This window comes from Bubalus kerabau, chromosome 23, assembly GCF_029407905.1.
Source record: "Bubalus kerabau isolate K-KA32 ecotype Philippines breed swamp buffalo chromosome 23, PCC_UOA_SB_1v2, whole genome shotgun sequence".
Classification (NCBI taxonomy): Eukaryota; Metazoa; Chordata; class Mammalia; order Artiodactyla; family Bovidae; genus Bubalus; species Bubalus kerabau.
In genome coordinates this window covers 7697815-7719396 of record NC_073646.1, presented here as the reverse complement: position 1 = coordinate 7719396, position 21582 = coordinate 7697815, and the positions used below count along the sequence as shown (strand labels likewise).

Sequence of the window (21582 nt, the reverse complement as noted above, 5' to 3'; positions counted from 1 at the left end):
GGACCTTTGTTGGCAAAGTAATGACTCTGCTTTTTAATATGCTGTCTAGGTTGGTCATAGCTTTTCTTCCAAGAAGCAAGCATCTTTTAGTTTCATGACTGTAGTCACCATCTGCAGTGATTTTGGAGACCCCAAAAAATAAAGTCTCTCACTGTTTCCATTATTTACCCATCTATTTGCCATGAAGTGATGGGACTGGATGCCATGATCTTAGTTTTTTGAAAGTTTCGTTTCAAGCCAGCTTTTTCACTCTCCTCTTTTACCTTCATCAAGAGGCTCTTTAGTTCCTCTTCACTTTCTGCCATAAGGATGGTGTCATGTGCATATCTGAGGTTATTGATATTTCTCCTGGCAATCTTGATTTCAGCTTGTGTTTCATCCAGCTCAGCATTTCACATGATGTACTCTGCATATAAGTTAAATAAGCAGGGTGACAATATATAGCCTTGACATACTCCTTTCCCAATTTGTTCCATGTCTCTTGTTTTCCCAGTCTCTTGTTCCATGTCCAGTTCTAATTGTTGCTTCTTGACCTGCACACAGATTTCTCAGGAGGCCAGTAAGGTGGTCTGATATTCTCATCTCTTGAATAATTTTCCACAGTTTGTTGTGATCCACACAGTCAAAGGCTTTGGCATAGTCAATAAAGCAGAAGTAGATGTTTTTCTGGAACTCTCTTGCCTTTTCTATGATCCAACAGATGTTAGCGATTTGATCTTTGGTTCCTCTGCCTTTTCTAAATCCAGCTTGAGCATCTGGAAGTTCTCAGTTCAGATACTGTTGAAGCCTGGCTTGGAGAATTTTGAGCGGTACTAGCGTGGGAGATGAGTGCAACTAAGCCTGTGGGCCATGACTATGGAGCCTGAGCTGCAGGGCCCATGAGCCACAGCTACGGAGCCCACATGCTGCAACGCTGAAGGCTGTGTGCCCGAGAGCCTGTGCTCTGCAGCGAAAGCCACCATGATGAGTAACCCAGGCACTGCAACTAGAGAGCAACCCGCACTCACTGCAACTAGAGAAATCCCATGAGCAGCAATGAAGACCCAGTGCAGCTCCCCACACCCACTAAAAAGCAAATTAAATATATCACCTTGAACTGCACCTGATGAGGTTGTCTTCAACTGACTTTCACATCCAACTGGTTTTGTTTTCCGAGGACGAAGGGGATCTTCTGTATTTTTAGGAGTTTAATTATATCCAGCATGTGTGCTAAGTCAATTCAGTCATGTCAGACTCTCTGTGACCCTATGGACTGAAGCCCGCCAGGCTCCTCTGTCCATGGGGTTCTCCAGGCAAGAATACTGGAGTGGGTTGCCGTGCCCTCCTCCAAGGGATCTTCCTGACCCAGGGATTGAACCCGCATCTCTTATGTCTCCTGAATTGGCAGGCAGGTTCTTTACCACTAGTGCTACCTGGGAAGCCAGAGCAGTCACAATTACTTGCAATGATGTTTGGTTGCTCTTGAGACTCACATATTTCTCATCACTGTCGTGCCCATTACCCCTTCTCCCTGAATCTCAAGATAAGTCTCTAATGATGGGGAAAAGGGTATTTGTTATCTATTGCTGTTTAACCAATTATTCCAAAACTCAGAGGCTGAAAACAACACACAGTTACTGTCTCACCATTTCTGTGGGTCAGGATTTAGGGCATAGCTGAGCTGGGCACTTGATTCAGTTCCTGCAAACTGTAAGCAGAAAGATGGCCAAGGGCTGCTTAGTGTCACGTTAAGGTTTGCCTGGGCTGCATCTACCTCCAATGTCACTCACATGCCGTGAATCTTGGGATTCCCATTCTTGTGGCTGGTGTTTGGAGGTCACCTGGATTTCTTGACTCGTGGGAGCTCCATGCGGCAGCTCACAGGGTAGCACTTTGTTTACCAGAGAGAGAGAGAGAGAGAGAGAGAGAAATAGAGACCAAGAGGGGACTCTCTTTGTAATCTAATCTTGCAAATGATATTTCATCATTGTATTCATATTCTGTTCAATAGAAGCCAGAGTTTCAGTCTAGCCGAGACACAGGGGATGGAGAGATGGAGAGATGGAGAGAGGGGATTATGCAAGGATGTGAATACTAGGAGGTGAGTACCGCTGTGGTCATCCTAGAGAACTGCTGTACCCAGTGAGGACTCAGAGAACCACTCCAGTAATATCTGAGCCAGTGCCTTAAAAGTCTTAGTTTTGGAAGCTCAGGAAAGGCTGGGATCTAAAGATTTGGAAGTCTAAATGGTGACTCCTACCCTCTTCCCTGTGATTTGGAGTCTGGAGGCCAATGTACTCAGATAAACTGAAAAAGAGGACAGAAAAGGAGCTAGGTTATCAAGAATGACCTTGACAAGTCAGCCCACCAGCTGCAAGTTTGAGAAAGTGTGGGAAAAGTGTGGAGTGCTGACTCTGGCTTGGTGTTCACAGTGTTGACAGATTGCTAGAACACACATGCACACATATACACACACGTACATGCTACGTGTCAGTCTGTGATCTATGTGCTTTGCAACAATTATGTGACATCATTACTATTATTATTGCCATCTCTATCCTATGAATAAGGATGCTGATTCCCAGGGACAATAAGCCTCATGGTCCAAGGACACACAGCTAATAAAGTAGCTGGACTGGGATCCAAGCTGAAGGCCTTTCTTTTTTCTTTTTCTATTTTTTTATTTGGCTGTGCCAGGTCTTAGATGCATCATGGAACTTCACTGTAGCACGTGGCATCTATGATCTTCAGTTGCAGCATGTGAGATCTAGTTCCCTGACCAGGGATTGAATTCAGGCCCCCTGCATCGGGAGCAGAGAGTCTTAGCTGCTGGGCCACCACAGAATCCCCCGAAGCTCTTTCTTGATTGCTCTGGTATAAAATTTCCCTAAAGCCCCATAATTCAACTCAGTGTCCACGGAAAGTGCTGGACTCTGATTCATAAAAATTAACTTGGAAGTAAAAAGTGTTAAATAATGGCTGGGGGCAAAGGCAGAAGAAGCACCTGGGGAGCTGGAGGGGGGACACCATCTGCGTCTCCAAGCACCACCATTTCTACAATCCTTAAATATTTAAGGAGCTCGCCATGCTTCCTTTTCTCACCTTGTAATGCCTCGCATGGCGCCTTGGATAAGGAAGCTCATTATATGACAGTTCTGTGGTTACACTTTGCCACCCACATTGGCCTGAAGCTTAGGCTGGGTGCATCTCAGCAGAGTCCTGATCAGCAAGCTTTGACTTTGGCACCTGACACCTCAGTTCAAATTCTGGAGTTCCTCCCTAGTTTGTGTGACTTGATCTTCCTTATCAGTTCCTGAGTTTCGCACGGCTGGAATGGAATGACAGTGTCTTCTCATGGGATTGTCACAAAGATGCCATCAAATTGTGTGTCAAGTGCCTATCATGGAGTCAGGCACTCCAGGTTTTATTCTTATTATCATCTAGATTTAAAACAAGGGGCTTGCTTCTACTTTACTCTCTGAATTACCAGTATGATTTTCTTCCTTAAAAAAATGTATTGAAGTATAGTCAATATACAATGTTGTATTAGTATCAGGTAGACAGCAAAGTGATTCAGTTATACACACACACACACGTATGTATATCCCCTGGAGGAGGGCATGGCAACCCATTCCAGTATTCTTACCTGGAGAATCCGCATTGACAGAGGAGCCTGGTGGGCTACAGAATATATATATATATATATTCTCTCCTTAGTTGCTCAGTCATGTCCTACTCTTTGTGACCCCATGGACTGTAGCCCACCACACTCCTCCGTCCGTGGGATTCTCCAGGCAAGAATACTGGAATGGGTTGCCATTTCCTCCTCCAGGGGATCTTCCCAACCCAGGGATCAAACCTGTGTCTCCTGCATTGGGGGCAGATGCTTTCCCATTTCAGTCCTATAGATAGTCTAGGCTGTGTTATAATTTGCTTACTCATTCCTTTATCACCAGGCAAACATGTAGGGTCTTTCTCATCCTCCTGCCGGAAATGTTACAGCTTCATCCTGTCAACATGGATAAGGGCAAAGCACCTGCCACCATTGTGGGTGCCTCGCTGTGCAGTTATAAGCCAGATTCCCAAATCAGCCTATGTAACTATCATGCCTCCTTGAGCAAAGGAATATTCACAGTCCCAGAGGCCAGCCTGACAGTTCTTACCCTGGGTTCATTGCCTCTGAATTAGAAGAGGAGAGTTAGAGAGTGCCTGAGTCAAATTAGACTTGACTTGGATTATATTTTCTTGCATAGAAGCAAACCATCTCTATTAGAATGTTCAGTGGCCAGTGTCAGGGGGTAACGGCCGTGGTTTCAAATGATCGCCTGGCTAAAAAAAAATCAGAGGACGGTCATGCCGATCAGCAAAAACTCGCCCCCTTCAGCGGTGTTGCATGCACTGTAACTGCAGTCCTTGATGGCATGGGATTGCAGAGAGAGTGCAAATAAAATGCAGATTTGTTTCCATTTTATTCCATTCCAACAGCCGTTATTCATAACAGCTTAATGTGCAGCTGCTGCATTTCCCAAATGCAATGTGCCGAGGGTTTTGCACAGTTAAAATTGGTTTTATAGGCAAGGGAAATGCCACCAGCTCTGCAAAATTGCTGCTACCCTTTCACTCTCCTGGATTTCACTCTGTCGGATGAGTATTCACCTCCTGGAATAGTTGTTGCCTCCGTAAAGCAAACATCCGAACTACCAGAGTTAGGATTATGCTGGGAAATTTACACACACACATACACACACAGGGAAAGCAGCTTATATAACCCTATAAATTAAATATGAAGCCTCTTTGTGCTTTCAGAAAAAATCAGAGAGAATCAAAGGCTTGTACAAATTCCTCTCACTCTGCTTGGAGACATGATTGCCCTTGTAAGCCTCTCTATTCCAGGTCCTGATGTGACTCACCTTGCTTAATAATGCTTTGCCATTTTCTGCATGCAAAGGATTAATCACAAGCACACGTGGCTTTTAATTCTGCTTTGTGGTTCTTTAAGAAAGACCTGTCCAGGGACTTCCCTGGTGGTCCAGTGGTTACGAATCCACCTGCCAATGCAGAGGATACAGATTTGATCCCTGGTCTGGGAAAATCACACATGCTGTAGGGCAGCTAAGTCCCTGTGCCACAATTACTGAAGCCCGCATACCTAGAGCCCTTGTGCTGCAACAGAAGGGGCCATCGCAAGGAGCAGCCCTCAAACTGTAACAAAGAGTAGCCCCCACTTGCTGCAACTAGAGAAACCCAGTACACAGCAATGAAGGCTCAGCACAGCCAAAAATAAAAGTTAAAACAACAGAAAGACCTGTCCAGCAAAAATTTAAAAGCATGGCAAGTATTGGCAAATGAATGATTAGAGGCAAGGTAACATCTTTATACAGGAAGAATACATATCTACATGCTCTTCTTCATATATAGATTATGTTCTGACCCATAGACTTTTGCACTGGTTTTTCAGGTTTGTACCTGGATTTGCTCTGATCCATTTTTACCAATCTCTTCTCTTTTCCCCAGTGCCTCAGCAGTAGAGAATCTGCCTGCCAGTGCAGGAGACATGGCTTCAATCTCTGGGTCAGGAAGATACCCTGGAGAAGGAAATGGCAACCCACTCCAGTGTTCTTGCCTGGCAAATCTCATAAACAGAGAAGAGTAGCGGGTCACAGTCCATGGGGTTTCAAAGGGTCAGACACAACTGAGCGACTAAAAAGCAACAGCAGCTCTTTTGAGATCCATGGCCCCTGTTTACCTTCCATTGCTTTAGGAGTTTAGTTTTCAGACGTTGGGACGTGTCTGTGTATTCCTGACATGGCCTCTACAATTCAGAAACGACTTCAGAATTCAATACTCTTTTGAACTAAAGTTTCCTGATGAAAGTTCTACACAAGATTGTTTGATGAGCACGGAGCATGGCCAAGGACCCCGACCTGGTGACATGACATGCATTTCTTTAGCATCCACATTGGGGAACATCGGTTAGGCTGGAGACAGACAAAGCTCAGCATCCTTGAAGTTGCCACAAAGCCGGTTTTGCTGAAAGCAGCTCAGATGATCGTGACAGCTTTCCCATCATTCTCTGAGTGAGGCATTAAAGTGAGACATGCATCATCAAGTCATTTTGATTCATTTTTTGGGAAGTGATGGCATTTAGCGAAATCCAGTAAATTGTCCCTTTCAGCACTAATAACATGTTCTCAGCTTTCCCCACTAGATGCTGTGTAATGGTAATATAATAGGATTGCTATGGCAATTAAGTGATTGCATATTTTGGGGCAATGGAGGGCATCCACCAGGGCACAAACCATTAGTAAAATGGAAATGTTGTCCCAGGATTGAATGGGATCTAGCTCAGGCATTGAGGACACATGCCATCAGCCACTTTATTTTTTCAAGAAATTCGGAGGTGGAATTAGAATATCTTTGGGCTCCACTGTTCACACTGGGATTGTACTGGGGAGGGTCCAAGGGAGCCTCTACCTAGTAAGTGATGATCAACATCATTAAAGTGTTTAACCAACATTTATCTGCACAGATGCTAGCCAAAGTGGATTATTAGGTATGTTTTTCTGATGGCTGAAGGGCCATTGGAGGAAGGCATTTAATATCTTGTATGCATCAGTGATTTCTTTGGTATCAGAATGTTTTATGGTTTCCATACAGGCAAGTTTCCTGGGATTTCCTTGTCCATCCCTCTTAATCCCCCTCCCCCAACATTCATACCAACTACCATGTGAGATTAATAAATAAGAAGGCATTCTCCTTGTTTCAGGCTTCCCTGATGGCTCAGAGGGAGAAGAATCCACCTGCAATGCAGGAGACCATGGTTCGATCCCTGGGTCAGGAAGATCCCTGGAGAAGCAAACGACAACCCACTCCAGTATTCTTGCCTGGAGAATTCCATGGACAGAGGAGTCTGGCGGGCTACAGTCCATGGGATCGCAAAGAGTCGGACATGACCGAGCAACTGATGCTTTCATTTCTTTCATCCCCATTTCACAGATGAGGATGCCAATTTCTGATGATCAGTCCCAGTTCAACTTAAGCCCACAGAGCTGTGCACTGCTGAAGAGATGACACTTGGGGGTGGAAGATAGGGACTGTTGGGTCCTCGTCTCCAATCTGAGAACCCAGCATAAGTGAGTCTGTTTGTTTTTTTTTTTAATGGTCTTTCAACTGGCAGTACAAACATTAAGGCTGGATGTTGTATGTGGATGACCACTGTCTACTGTTCTGTGCTCTTTGCTCTGTTTGAGAATATTCTATGATGATCAATGACAAAAATCAAATGAATTGGTTGCCTAAAGTGGGGATAACCACCTCAAGTATCTATTAGGGGTACTGACTTTAGAACACAAATACTATATATCATGGCATTTAAGAAATGAGGGTTCTGTATTCCCATTTTTGTTCTTGTTGCTGGTATTATGATCTTTGGAGGAGTGGCAGTAAGGCAGGGGTCCTAGGGTCTTCCCAGCCCACCTTTGAAGCTAAATCCAGTCTCAGTGCCCCTGTGTTGAATTAAATCTCAGAGACAGAGATTTGGGTGAAGTAGAAAAGAATAGCTTCATTGCTTTTCCAGGCAAAGGGTGCCACATTGGGCTAATGCTCTCAAAATTGTGTGTCCTGATCTGGAACCTGTAGTGAGGAGTTTTATAGTAATGGTTCTTTTCCATGGGGATGGTCTTGATCCCTGTCTCCTGTACAATGTCACAAACCTCCGTCCATAGTTCATCATGCACTCTGTCTATCAGATCTAGTCCCTTAAATCTATTTCTCACTTCCACTGTATAATCATAAGGGATTTGATTTAGGTCATACCTGAATGATCTAGTGGTTTTCCCTACTTTCTTCAATTTAAGTCTGAATTTGGCAATAAGGAGTTCACGATCTGAGCCACAGTCAGCTCCCAGTCTTGTTTTTGCTAACTGTATAGAGCTTCTCCATCTTTGGCTGCAAAGAATATAATCAATCTGATGTCAGTGTTGACCATGTGGTGATGTCCATGTGTAGAGGCTTCTCTTGTGTTGTTGGAAGAGGGTGTTTGCTAAATGGCTGTCTGGGGAGGCCTTACAAATAGCTGTGAAAAGAAGAGAAGTGAAAAGCAAAGGAGAAAAGGAAAGATATAAGCATCTGAATGCAGCGTTCCAAAGAATAGCAAGGAAAGATAAGAAAGCCTTCCTCAGCGATCAGTGCAAAGAAATAGAGGGAAAACAACAGAATGGGAAAGACTAGAGATCTCGTCAAGAAAATTAGAGATACCAAGGGAACATTTCATGCAAAGATGGGCTCAATAAAGGACAGAAATGGTATGGACCTAACACAAGCAGAAAATAATAAGAAGAGGTGGCAAGAATACACAGGAGAACTGTACAAAAAAGATCTTCACGACCCAGATAATCATGATGGTGTGATCACTCACCTAGAGCCTGACATCCTGGAATGTGAAGTCAAGTGGGCCTTAGAAAGCATCACTACGAACAAAGCTAGTGGAGGTGATGGAATTCCAATTGAGCTATTTCAAATCCTGGAAGATGATGCTGTGAAAGTGCTGCACTCAATATGCCAGCAAATTTGGAAAACTCAGCAGTGGCCACAGGAATGAAAAAAGTCAGTTTTCATTCCAGTCTGAAAGAAAGGCAATGCCAAAGAATGCTCAAACGACCGCACAATTGCACTCATCTCACACGCTAGTAAAGTAATGCTCAAAATTCTCCAAGCCAGGCTTCAGCAATACATGAACCGTGAACTTCCTGATGTTCAAGCTGGTTTTAGAAAAGGCAGAGGAACAAGAGATCAAATTGCCAACATCCGCTGGATCATGGAAAAAGCAAGAGAGTTCCAGAAAAACATCTATTTCTGCTTTATTGACTATGCCAAAGCCTTTGACTGTGTGGATCACAATAAACTGTGGAAAATTCTGAAAGAGATTGGAATACCAGACCACATGACCTGCCTCTTGAGAAATCTGTATGCAGGTCAGGAAGCAACAGTTAGAACTGGACATGGAACAAAAGACTGGTTCCAAATAGGAAAAGGAGTATGTCAAGGCTGTATATTGTCACCCTGCTTATTTAACTTCTATGCAGAGTACATCATGAGAAACAGTGGGCTGGAAGAAGCACAAGCTGGAATCAAGATTGCCAGGAGAAATATCAATAACCTCAAATATGCAGATGACACCACCCTTATGGCAGAAAGTGAAGAGGAACTCAAAAGCCTCTTGATGAAACTGAAAGAGTCTCGAGAGTGAAAAAGTTGGCTTAAAACTCAACATTCAGAAAGCGAAGATCATGGCATCTGGTCCCATCACTTCATGGGAAATAGATGAGGAAACAGTGGAAACAGTGTCAGACTTTATTTTCTTGGGCTCCAAAATCACTGCAGATGGTGACTGCAGCCATGAAATTAAAAGACGCTTACTCCTTGGAAGGAAAGTTATGACCAACTTAGGTAGCATATTCAAAAGCAGAGACATTACTTTGCCAACAAAGGTCCGTCTAGTCAAGGCTATGGTTTTTCTAGTGGTCATGTATGGATGTGAGAGTTGGACTGTGAAGAAAGCTGAGCACTGAAGAATTGATGCTTTTGAACTGTGGTGTTGGAGAAGACTCTTGAGAGTCCCTTGGCCTGCAAGGAGATCCAACCAGTCCATTCTAAAGGAGATCAGTCCTGGGTGTTCTTTGGAGGGACTGATGCTAAAGCTGAAACTCCAATTCTATGGGCACCTCACGTGAAGAGTTGACTCATTGGAAAAGACTCTGATGCTGGGAGGGATTGGGGGCAGGAGAAGAAGGGGACGACAGAGGATGAGATGGCTGTATGGCATCACCGACTCAATCGTCAAGAGTTTGAGTGAACTCCAGGAGTTGGTGATGGACAGGGAGGCCTGGTGTGCTGCATTTCATGGGGTCGTAAAGAGTTGGACACGACTGAGCGACTGAACTGAACTGAGTGGCTCCGATGGTAAAGAATCTGCCTGCAATTGCAGGAGACCTGAGTTCAATCCTTGGGTCAGGAAGATCCCCTGGAGAAGGCAAGGGAGACCCGCTCTATCATTCTTGTCTGGGAAATCCCATGGACAGAGGAGCCTGGCAGACTACAGACCGTGAGGTCATAAAGAGGCCGACATGACTTAGTGACTAAACAACCACAACAGATATTTCTATTTATTGTTGTAATCCTAGCTCAGTGTTTGACACATGATAAGCCTTCAGTAAATATTTGTCGAGTAAACAAAGGGATAGACAAGGAGAAACAAAGAGGTTTCAGAGATTGAAAAAGAGAATCCTGTCAACTCTTTCAAATTTGAGAAATACTACCTGTAGCTGGTGGATGCCACCATTGTGTACAAGGAAACAGCATTTTTTTCTCTGACCTCCTTGCCTAGATCTCCAGATTATAAGGCTGCATAAGTTTGTTATTTTGTTGATGTTGGTGAAGGTGTTGAACTACCCTGTGTTTATTCAATACTTCTAGAAAGGCCTTGCACTAGATGCCAAGGATATGACCACTAACTAACACAGTTGTTGCAGGAAGGCGGGCCCCTTCCAGGGCCCGAAACTGGGCCCTTGTCTCACACTCAGAAATGAATTGTCCGAGGAGACACACGTGCTGACAAAGCAAGAGATTTTATTGGGAAAGGACACCTGGGTGGAGAGCAGGAGGGTAAGGGAACCCAGGAGAACTGCTCTGCCACATGGCTCGCAGTCTTGAGTTTCATGGTGATGGGATTTGTTTCTGGGAGGTCTTTGGCCAATCATTCTAATTCAGAGTCTTTCCTGGTGGGGCACGCATCGCTCAGCCAAGATGGATGCTAGCGAGAGGGATTCTGGGAAGTCGATAGACACGCAGTGTCTCCTTTCAACCTTTCCCGAACTCTTCTGGTTGGTGGTGGCTTATTAGTTCTGTATTCCTTATCAGGATCTCCTGTCATAAAACAACTCATGCAAATGGTTACTATGGTGCCTGGCCAGGGTGGGCGTTTTCAATCAGTGTGCTTCCCCTAACACAGTCATGGCTTAAGCTTTACATAAACCGTTTCGCCCAGATCTCAGTCTCCTAGCTTGCTTATGAAGGAACGAGGCCCAGAAAATCCTTTAAAGAAGTGATTGAAGAACACTCAGACCAGAACCAAGAAGCCGCACATGCCATCCATCTTACTTCATTCCTCCACGCTCCTGGATCATTTCTCCACAACCTCTGCAGTCCTCGTATCAAACACAGGGCCAGAGGAATGGGAGATGTCAGAAGTTATTTCATAATGAATGGTTGATGGTTATGAAGGAAGGGAGGGTAGGAAGGAAGAAACAAAAAAACGATTTAAGTTTGGACCCATATTGCTTTTTAAGATGAATAAAATGATACCGAGAGCTAATATGTATTGAGTTCGTACTGAAATAGGAGGGAAGAGAGCAAGGCACAACCTTTAAAATAATGACAGCCCCAGAACACAACATAAATTGTTTAGAACAAAATAGGTCCCAGGTGGCAGATGAGTTGACTTCCACTAGACCTGAGCCTCAGAGAAGGCGATGGCACCCCACTCCAGTACTCTTGCCTGGAAAATCCCATGGACAGAGGAGCCTGGAAGGCTGCAGTCCATGGGGTCGCTAAGAGTCGGACACGACTGAGCAACTTCACTTTCACTTTTCACTTTCCTGCATTGGAGAAGGAAATGGCAACCCACTCCAGCGCTCTTGCCTGGAGAATTTCAGGCACGGGGGAGCTTGGTGGGCTGCCGTCTATGGGGTCGCACAGAGTCGGACACGACTGAAGCGACTTAGCAGCAGCAGACCTGCACCTCAGTATACACTCATTGAAACACATTACTTAGGCCACCTGATGCAAAGAGCTGACTCATTGGAAAAAACCCTGATGCTGGGAAGACTGAAGGCCAAAGGAGAAGGGAGCAACGGAGGATAAGATGGTTAGATAGAATCACTGACTCAATGGACGTGAATTTGAGCAAACTCCAGGAGATAGTGGATGATAGAGGAGCCTGGTGTGCTACAGTCCATGGGGTTGCAAACAGTTGGGCACAAATTAGTGGCTGAACAGGGGGAGCAAAGAACAGTACTTGACATATGCTGAGAAAAGTGAGGAAGGGAGGGAGGAAGGAAGGGAGAGAAAGTTTAGTGAGCCTTCTTTAGTTGGAGGAACCTGTTGTGGCACAGAGAGGTTGCCTAGCATGCCCAAAGGTGCACAGGAAGTGAAGGAGAGTCAAGGTTTAAACCCACGTGTGTTTGACTCTACAGCCTCTGCCTTTTCCTATGATCTCTCTCTTCCTTGCTGGTTATCATGCTTACATAGATAAAATAATACTTCTACTTTCTGCACTAAATGCGAGCCAACCTCTCCTCTGTCTTCTACCCTCCTCTAGACATTTCCTTTGTTATATCAACTTGAACACTGTCGACCTTGGCTTTTTCTACAGTGCTTGAAACTTACAGAAGAGAGACATCTCTTATTCCAACCCATTCTCCATCCCACGTTTTGCCAAAGCAGCCTTTGAGAAAAAGATGGGTATCTTAGGTTCTCAGGCTTTCTGGGTGGCTCATTGGTAAAGAATCCCCCTGCCAATGCTGGAGATGCAAGAGATGGGGGTTCAATCCCTGGGTTGGGAGGACCCCCTGGAGAAGGAAATGGCAACCCACTCCAGTATCCTTGCCTGGGAAATCGCATGGTCAGAGGAGCCTGGAGTGCTGCAGTCCATGGGGTGGCAAAGTGTTGGACATGACTTAGTGACTCAACCACAATCTCAGGCTCTCACTCTGGACACCACTGCTGTTTCCTGTGTTTGTTTACCAACAGCACATTCATATTTTTACAATGAACACCTAAGGAAGAAAACCAAGGCATTTGAAGAAATTTACCATCTAGACAGTCTGTCTCTCCATTGGATGAGATTTTGCTTTATTCTAGACACCCAAAACATTCAAGTAAGGAAAGCATCCCACCTTTGATCATTTTAAAATACTCAGTAAAAAGAAAGAAAAACTTAATTGAAGAAGAAATGCAAAGCCCTCTTGATCTCTATGAAAACATAGGCAATTATCAAGACAATTTCCAAATAACCCCAAAGCTTGTATAAATGTCTTTCAGCACTGGGAGAGTAAAACTAAATATTTACTACATGCCAAACAAAATTAAGATTTGTCTGGCACCAAAGGAAAAAGGAAAAAAGAGAGAAAGCTCCTTCTGCAGGCTGAAATCCCACCGCTACAAAGAGAAGCAGGGCCTTTTGAAAGGAAAACATTTTAACCGTGTTTACAAGGGTCATTTCCATGTTTTTGAAACCCTGCTATTAAATAATGCATGTTTCTCAAGTGAAAAAATAGAGCAGCTAAGTACTGTCTTCCTGAAAGCCTCAATGCCCAGGTGAAAGGGAAGACTGAACCCACTGGGGAGGTCTGATCGCTTGCTTCCCAGGAGAGGGTGCTGAGGGGCAGAGCAGAGGCATCAGGGTCTTGTACAAGATCTGAAGCTTTTTAAAAAAAAAAACAAAAACAAAACAAAAAAACCCACTCTATTTATTTATCTTTGGCTGCGCTCAGTCTTTGTTGCTGCAGGAGGGCTTTGTCTAGTTGCAGCGATCAGGGGCTACTCGATAGTCATGGGGTGAGGGTTTCTCGTTGTATTGTCTTCTTTTGTTGCAGAGCCCTGGCCCCAGAGTATGTGAGCATTGGTATTTGTGGCACACAGGCTTGGTAGTTGCAGCTCGTGGGGCCTAGTGGGTGGGCATCAGTAGTTGTAGCATATAGGCTTTGTTGCCCCTTGGCATGTGGGATCTTCCCTCATCAGGGATAGAACCTGTAACCACTGTATTGGCAATTGGGTTCTTAACCACTGGACCACCAGAGAAATCCCATCTGCAGCTATTTTTTGTCTCATCAGGTAATTGGGCTGCAGGAAGGTAGGGATAGGCATTGGTGAACAGAGAGAGTGTTGGCTGGGGAATCAGACACTGTGAGACCCACTTCTTGCTCACTCATTTTCTTGCAGGCACATCCCTTAACTTTAGTTGCCAGGTAAATAGGGAGAGTTGCTTAGCTCTCAGAGTCTTTGGGGAAGATTACATGAAATAGCCTGTGTAAAGCACAGTGCCTTGGGCATAGCATGCACTCCATAAAGATGAACTATTTCATTTGTAGTAGTCATAGCAGCTGTGTAATATTGGCAGAGACAGCTAGTGGTCATCAAGTATCCCAGGTGCTTCTCTGTGTTTCCCAGCATCCTTTGCAGGGAGGTCTGGGCCATGTGACCTGTTCTAGCCAATGGGCTACCAGTAAAGACAGGGAGGAGTGGGTGTGGGTTTCAAAGCCTTTCCTGGTAGGAGAGCCATATTGATAAGGTGGCATCGTGAGATGGTAGACTCTCCATGAGTCTGATTTCCGAGGGATTCTATAAAGAGAAGTCTCCCCACAGACCTGTGGGACACAGAACTTGAGAGGGAAATACATCTTTGCTATTAGGCTACTGGAATTCTGGGTTAGTTGGTCACGGCAGCAGTTAGCCAGTGCCTTATATGATTTATTATTATTTCTCTTATCATTTCTTTTTATTTTAAGGTTTTTTAAAGCCTTTATTGAATTTGTTACAACACTATTTTATGTTTTGGTTTTTTGGCCCCGAGGCATGTAGGATCTTAAGTCCCTGACTAGGGATCAAACCCTCACCCCTTGCATCAGAAGGTGAAGTCTTCTTAACCACTGGACTACCAGGGAAGTCCCCTCTTATGTATTTCTTGATCAAAGTAGTTCAAGGGGACCAGAAACCTCAGGGAGTTATAGGGAGGAAGGCATTCTGAAGTGAGTTTTCATGCTGCTGCTGCTGCTGAGTCACTTCAGTCGTGTCTGACTCTGTGTAACCCCATAGACGGCAGCCCACCAGGATGCCCCATCCCTGGGATTCTCCAGGCAAGAACACTGGAGTGGGCTGCCATTTCCTTCTCCAATGCATGAAAGTGAAAAGTGAAAGTGAAGTTGCTCAGTCGTGTCCAACCCTCAGCATCCCCATGGACTACAGCCTACCGGGCTCCTCCATCCATGGGAATTTCCAGGCAAGAGTTTTCATAGAGACACATTTTTATCGACTGATACCTTCTGTGACATGTATATGTATTCTATATATCTTCCTTATATATATATATCTCTGTATCTACATAATATCTATATTATCTATAGATATCACGTATACTTTTACCCAGCTTTGAATTCCTATTGGCTTCTGGATTTTACCATAAAGTTATGAACAGCCTTAAAGTTTTTCTGAAATTAGGAAGGAATATATATTATACCCTTCCAATGCTTTCTTCTAACTGCTATTTTCTTGTATTTCTAAAACATTGTTCTGCCTCCCAAACTCATTGCTCCCATTTCTGTGAAGATAAAATGCAGTCTCTTCACCTGATGATCAAGGCTCCCTGAGACCTGGCCCCTTCATTCACATCCCTTTCTAAACACTCTGCTACAATCAGGCCACACTTGACATTCCTCCCCCATCTCTGCAGGATTCAGAAACTCTGAGTGTCAACATCTTTGCTTTTATCTTTTAAAAATAGTAAACAAACAAACAAAACCAGAAAACAACAATAAAAACCTTGTATCTCTTTTCCTTGAAGGAAGGAACCCAAATGAGGAAACCAACACTTAGCTGGTTTTTTAAAATCACCCCAAAGATGCCATGGACTTTGTCTTTGCCTTTTTTAAAAAAGAAAATAAAAAAGGAAGCTTTATCGAGATAGGTTTGAGATGCTAAACACTTGATCTATTTAAATCATGAATTTAAATATTTTTATATAATTATAGAAAAGATCAATACTACAATCAATTTTGGAACATTTTCATCACCTGCTCTTTTCTAAAAATACCCATACCTATTAGCAGTCACTCCATTTTTTTCTCAACCCCCAGCCCCTAGAAACCACTCATCTGCTTTCTGTCTCTTTAAATTTTACTATTCTTGTCATTTCATATAAATGGAGTTACAATAAATGGTCTTTGTGAATGATTTAGATCATTTAGCCTAGTGTTTTCAGGGGTCATCTATATGGTAACATATATCAGTACTTCATTCTTGTTTAATGCCAAATAATATTCCATTACATAAATATATTACATTTTATTTATCATCTGTCATTTGATGGGCATGTGGGTTTTTTTCCTTTTCCTTTTTTTTTTTTTTTTTTTTTACTATTTTGAATAATAATGATATACTGGCTTCCCCAGTGGCCCAGCAGGTAAAGAATCTGCTTGCAGTGCGGAAGACATCAGGTTTGATCCCTGAGTTGAGAAGAATCCCAGGGTAGGAAATGGCAACCCGCTCCAGTACTCTTGCCTGGAGAGTCCCATGGACAGAGGAGCCTGGTGGGCTGCAGTCCCTGGGGTCGCAGAGAGCAGGACACGACTGAGCTAGTGAGCACTGCTACTACCACTGTCGTGCTGATAGGAAGACACTTGTGCATAAGTTTTTCATAGATGTACATTTTCGTTTTTCTTGGGCACATATCTAGGTGTGTAATTGCTAGGTTACAGGGTGATTTTGTTTGGTGGTCTTTTGGCTGTTGTTAAATTAAAACACAACTTTTTCTCACCTCCTATGACCACGTGGAGAAGAAGGCGGAGGGTCCCTAATACAGTGTTCATAAATACTGTGATTGTTAATGCCAGTTGAGAGGGGAGACACTTCTATCCCAGCAGCCTGAGGGCCCTCAGGGACCCCAGGATAGAAATTCAGATGCACTGGAGGGGTGGTCTGTTGCTGTCTTCCTCTGATTCCCCTCATGACTTCACAGGACTCAAGCGGAGCAAGTGGGCACTCATTGTGGAGAGAGGGAGGGATGTCTGCTGCTTGAGAGGTTGGTATTCACATCCACGGCTCACATGGAACTGCTCCCTTCACTGTGCACCAGGATGGTCACACTAAGGATGATCATGAATAATTGGCTTCATCACCATCATGTGTGAACACCTTCTTGGTAACTAGCCTGTAGAGTATTAACCCATTTGACCTTCCACATGATCTTATTAGATGGATATAAATTTTACTTTTTACATATGGGGAAGCTCAGCAATTTAAGGGCTTCCCAGGTGGCACCAGTGATAAAGAAGCCACCTGCCAATGCAGGAGACAAAAGAGATTCAGGTTCGATCTCTGGGTTGTGAAGCTGTCCTGGAGGAGGGCGTGGCAACCCACTCCAGTATTCTTGACTGGAGAATCCCATGGACAGAGGAGCCTGGCGGGCTACAGTCCATGGGGTTGCAGAGTCAGATATGATTAAGCAACTTCGCACGCAGGCAGCAATTTGAAAGAACATGCTCACGGACTTTCCTGGCAGTCCAATGGTTAAAACTCCATCCTTCCACTTCAGGGGGCAAGCATTCAATCCCCAGTCTGGGAACAAACATCCTGCATGCCACAGGATGAGGCAAAAAAAAAAAAAGAGAACATACTCGGAGTCACCCAACTGGCATGTGAACAGGAGTGTCCTGGTTGTAGAGCGAGGCTGCAGCTTGCCATGCGCTCCTCAACAGCCAGGTGGAAGCTCCAAATTCAACCGTCAACGGAATCAGCGTTCCATGTACATCCCAGAGTTAGGTGAGTGCCACATCTGTCCCTAAATAGGGCTCATTTGTTAAGTCTGTGCAGGAGACAACAGCTACAGCTAAGAGAATTGTTTATACATATGTTAAAGCACATCAATTATTTTTCAATTTATCAAATGGATGTGACCAAAATCACAAGTCACCGCTTTGCAGTCGATGATTGGAAGCATAAAATAACAGAAAGTAAGCGTTTTAAATCCAGCTTATTTTTCGATTCTCTGTAGTATCTTTCAGATCATTAAAAGAAAAAAAAAATCTGTTCCCTATAGAATAGGGTTGTCAAGAAGAATGTAGGGCATTTGGGAAAACCACAGAATTAAAACCAAAATATCACCCTTAGCCCAACTATCCAGAAACAACCACTGTTCCCATCTCGTCCTATGTGTTTCAAAGTCATTGAAAGTGAAATTGGGACTATTGGATGGGGATTAAAGGTCCCAGTTTTGGACTCAGACAGGCCTGAACTTGATTCACAGCAGCACCTCCACCTGCTGGCTGTTTGACCTTGGGCCAATTAATTAGCCCTCTGAAAATGCAGGGAAATCACACCTACCTTCCTGGTTGTGAATTAAATGTTGTGATGCATTGACAGCATGGAACAGAATGTCTGGCTCATGGCAAGTATTCGGTCACTGGTGGCAATTATGTTTAATGACAGTGCTCTTTATTTTTATTTCACTGTGACCCTTTCTCCCCCAGATGATTCCATAGTTTTTAAGTACATGACTTTATTTTAGTTGTCTTGTCTCTCTTATTCATATACCATGATTTATTTAGCCAGTGTCCTAATTAGGTCATGGGTATTTTTGATCTCCAGTAAATTAAATAGTGCTATAATTTTGTCTTATCCTTTTTTCTTCAATTGAAATGTAGTTGACTTATATGTTGTGTTCATTTCTGCTGTACAGCTATGTGATTCAGTTATACATATATATAAATTCTTTTTTTTTAATGTTTTTTTCTGTCTCTTTTTTTTGGCTGTTTAAAAAAATGTATTTATTTTAATTGGAGCAAAATTGCTTTACAATGTTGTGATGGTTTTGGCAATACATCAATATGAATCATTGCTACCATCGAGAATAGTATGAAGATTCCTTAAGAAACTAGAAATAAAACTACCATACTCTTTTTGTTGTTTTTAGTTTAACTGCATAGGGTCTTTGTTATGGCCCGTGAGACCACCACTGTGGCACGTGGACTTCTCTCTATTCGTGGCGAGGGCTCCAAGGTGTGCAGGCTCAAGTCCATGCAACACGTGGACTTAGTTGCCCTGTGGCATGCAGGATCTCAGTTCCCTGACCAAGAATTGAACCTGCATCCCTGCACTGGAAGGCGGATTCTTAACTGCTGGGCCACTAGGGAAGTCCCTCTGTCTTACACTTAAGACAGCTGTCAATGCCAGGGACCTCTCACTCCCATCAGTGGCCATGTCTGGGATATCCCCATGCCGTGTGGTCCATCCTGGAGAGGAAAGACAAGCTGCTTAAGCCCTAGACACAAACCCCCCAATGAAGATAAAATCAGCCAATTTCCCCCTGAGCAGAAGCCTCGGTGTGTGCTCACTTGGCTGTCTTTCGGGAGCATGGGGGTAATTTGTAGCCTGAACAATTGAGACAAACACTTGCCGTGAGACGGGGAGAAGTAGGATGAGACTGTAATTGGAATATTTTGTCTCATTTATTCTTGATGATGTGCCATATTCCACTCCATCAGCCAGAGGGGATTGTTCACAGAATGCCTCACACCTGGAATCAGTGCTTCTAGAAACCAGATGTGGGGCGTTGTTAGATGCTATTTGAAATCTAGGGTGAGGCAGCTTCCTCTAACCACCCACTTGCCCTTTCACATTCTGCTGTATTTTTCCTAAGATTTTCTGTCCTTTCTGGGGTTCTAGTTACATTTATCTGGAGTCCAGGGCAGTTGGCCTGTTTTTCCAAGTCTCTGGATCATCTATTTGAATCCCCTGCAGGCAGTGATGGAAAGCTGGTGTGCTGGAGAGAGGGCAGGGGAGTCTAGCAGCATCAGAAAGGATGGCACACTTGCTCTGGTACCCACGCTGATTCAAGCATCTCTTTCTCGTGTGGTGAGAGCAGGCGCTAATCCGTAGCGTGGAGTTCAAGTTCAAATTCAGGAACCTGTTTCTGTTTTTGTTGTTTTACGAAGTGACATGTGTATGTTTAAGAACCTTTGCTCTCTTGGGTCTCTGCAGGTTACAGAAAGCTGGAAGGGACTGCATGGACTGGCTTCTTCAGGGAACTTTGTCAAGATGCAATCTGGCAACTTAGATATGAATAGGAACCAACAACTGAGGAGCTTGTAAAACACACAGTCCTATGCCCAGCTCCAAATACATAGACTCAGAATTTTCAGGGGAAGGGGTTGGACACCTGCATTTTTTACAAGACTCCCGATGACTCTAACAGGGCCAAATTGGAAAACCTTGATAGCAAGTGATATAGCTCAAGCTTCATGTGCTCCACCCAGGGGACCTTAATTAAATGCATGTGCTGATCCTACAAATTGGGGTGGTGGAAAGAGAGGGGCCTGAGACTCTGCTTTTTTCAGGTACTGATGCCACTGACGTGCAGACTACAGGATACATAGCAGAGATTAACTAGCACCTGCCTGTCTGCTTATGTACTGCCCATGGTTTAAGAATGACTACAGAAATCAAATAAAAAGAACAGTATTTCATTATACGGGAGCATTTTATGAAATGTAAATGTCAATGTTCATAAATGAAGTTTTCTTGGGACATAGCTGTTACCTGAAACCTGGGTTCACCTCTTGGTGTGTGTCAATAGACACAAACAAGCCAAGATCAAGAGAAGTAAGGATTTATTATTATTGGCAGCAAGTAAGGAGAACACCCAACTGTTTCCCAAAGCAGTGTCATCTCCCTGAACTGCAAAATTGGGGAAGTTTTAAGCTAAGGGTACATGCCTCTTCCCAGGTGGCGCTAGCGGTAAAGAATCCGCTTGCCAGTGCAGGAGACCCAGGTTTGATCCTTGGGTTGGGAAGATTTCCTGAAGGAAACCCACTCCAGTGTTCTTGCCTGGAGAACCCCATGGACAGAGGAGCCTGGCGGGCTACAGTCCATGGGGTTGGGAAGAGTCAGACACTCCTGAGTGACAGTGCACACATGGGCGTGTGCGCACACACACACACACACACACATGCACACGAGCGCCTACTCAGGAGGGCACTTGGAGAGCGTGTGCATATTCAGGAGAGGATTTGAGAGAGGAGAATTCAGCATAGAATTGGGGCAAAGGTGGACAGTGTCCAAGCTTTAGTTGACTGAAGTCAAGAGGGTCAACACCATCATCCCATCTCCAGTGGGAGGGGGCCTTCAGTTCAGTCAGTTCAGTTGCTCAGTCATGTTTGACTCTTTGCAACCCCATGGACTGCAGCACGCCAGGCTTCCCTGTCCATCACTAACTCCCGGACACAAACTCATGTCCATACAGTCGATGATGCCATCCAAGCATCTCATCCTCTGTTGTCCCCTTCTCCTCCTGACTTCAGTCTTTCCCAGCATCAGGGTCTTTAGCTGCTGCCGAACTCAAAGATGTGTTATTATGTATATTCCTTGAGGAACCAGGATCCTGCCCCAAGGCTGTACTCTTGTTTTTTGACTACTCCTCTCTGGTTTCTGTGGGCTTCTCTGGTAGCTCAGTTGGTAAAGAATCCACCTGCAATTCAGGAGACCCTGGTTTGATCCCAGGGTCAGGAAGATCCGCTGGAGAAGGGATAGGCTACCCACTCTAATATTCTTGGGCTTCCCTTGTGGCTCAGCTAGTAAAGAATCCACCTGCAATGTGGGAGACCTGGGTTTGATCCCTGGGTTGGGAACATCCCTTGGAGAAGGGAAAGGCTACCCACTCCAGGATTCTGACTTGGAGAATTCCATTGACTGGATAGTGCATGGGGTCGCAAAGAGTTGGACACGACTGAGTGACTTTCACTTCACTTCACTCTTGTTTCTGTACCTCCTCCCTTA

General features: G+C 44.3%; 1 long non-coding RNA gene across 3 annotated transcripts in view; it reads left to right on the top strand.

The window, feature by feature from the left end:
• The window catches only part of LOC129637299 (uncharacterized), a 59722-nt gene extending 39474 nt beyond the window's left edge, over positions 1-20248 (top strand). For 2 of the 3 annotated variants that reach the window (XR_008707421.1, XR_008707422.1), the window contains 2 exons: positions 6976-7112; positions 19789-20248. This is a non-coding gene — a long non-coding RNA (uncharacterized LOC129637299). Of the gene's footprint in view, positions 1-1990; positions 2081-6975; positions 7113-19788 lie in introns of all 3 variants that reach the window. The other variant, XR_008707424.1, reaches the window with a different exon arrangement.
• The last annotated feature ends 1334 nt before the right edge of the window (positions 20249-21582 follow it).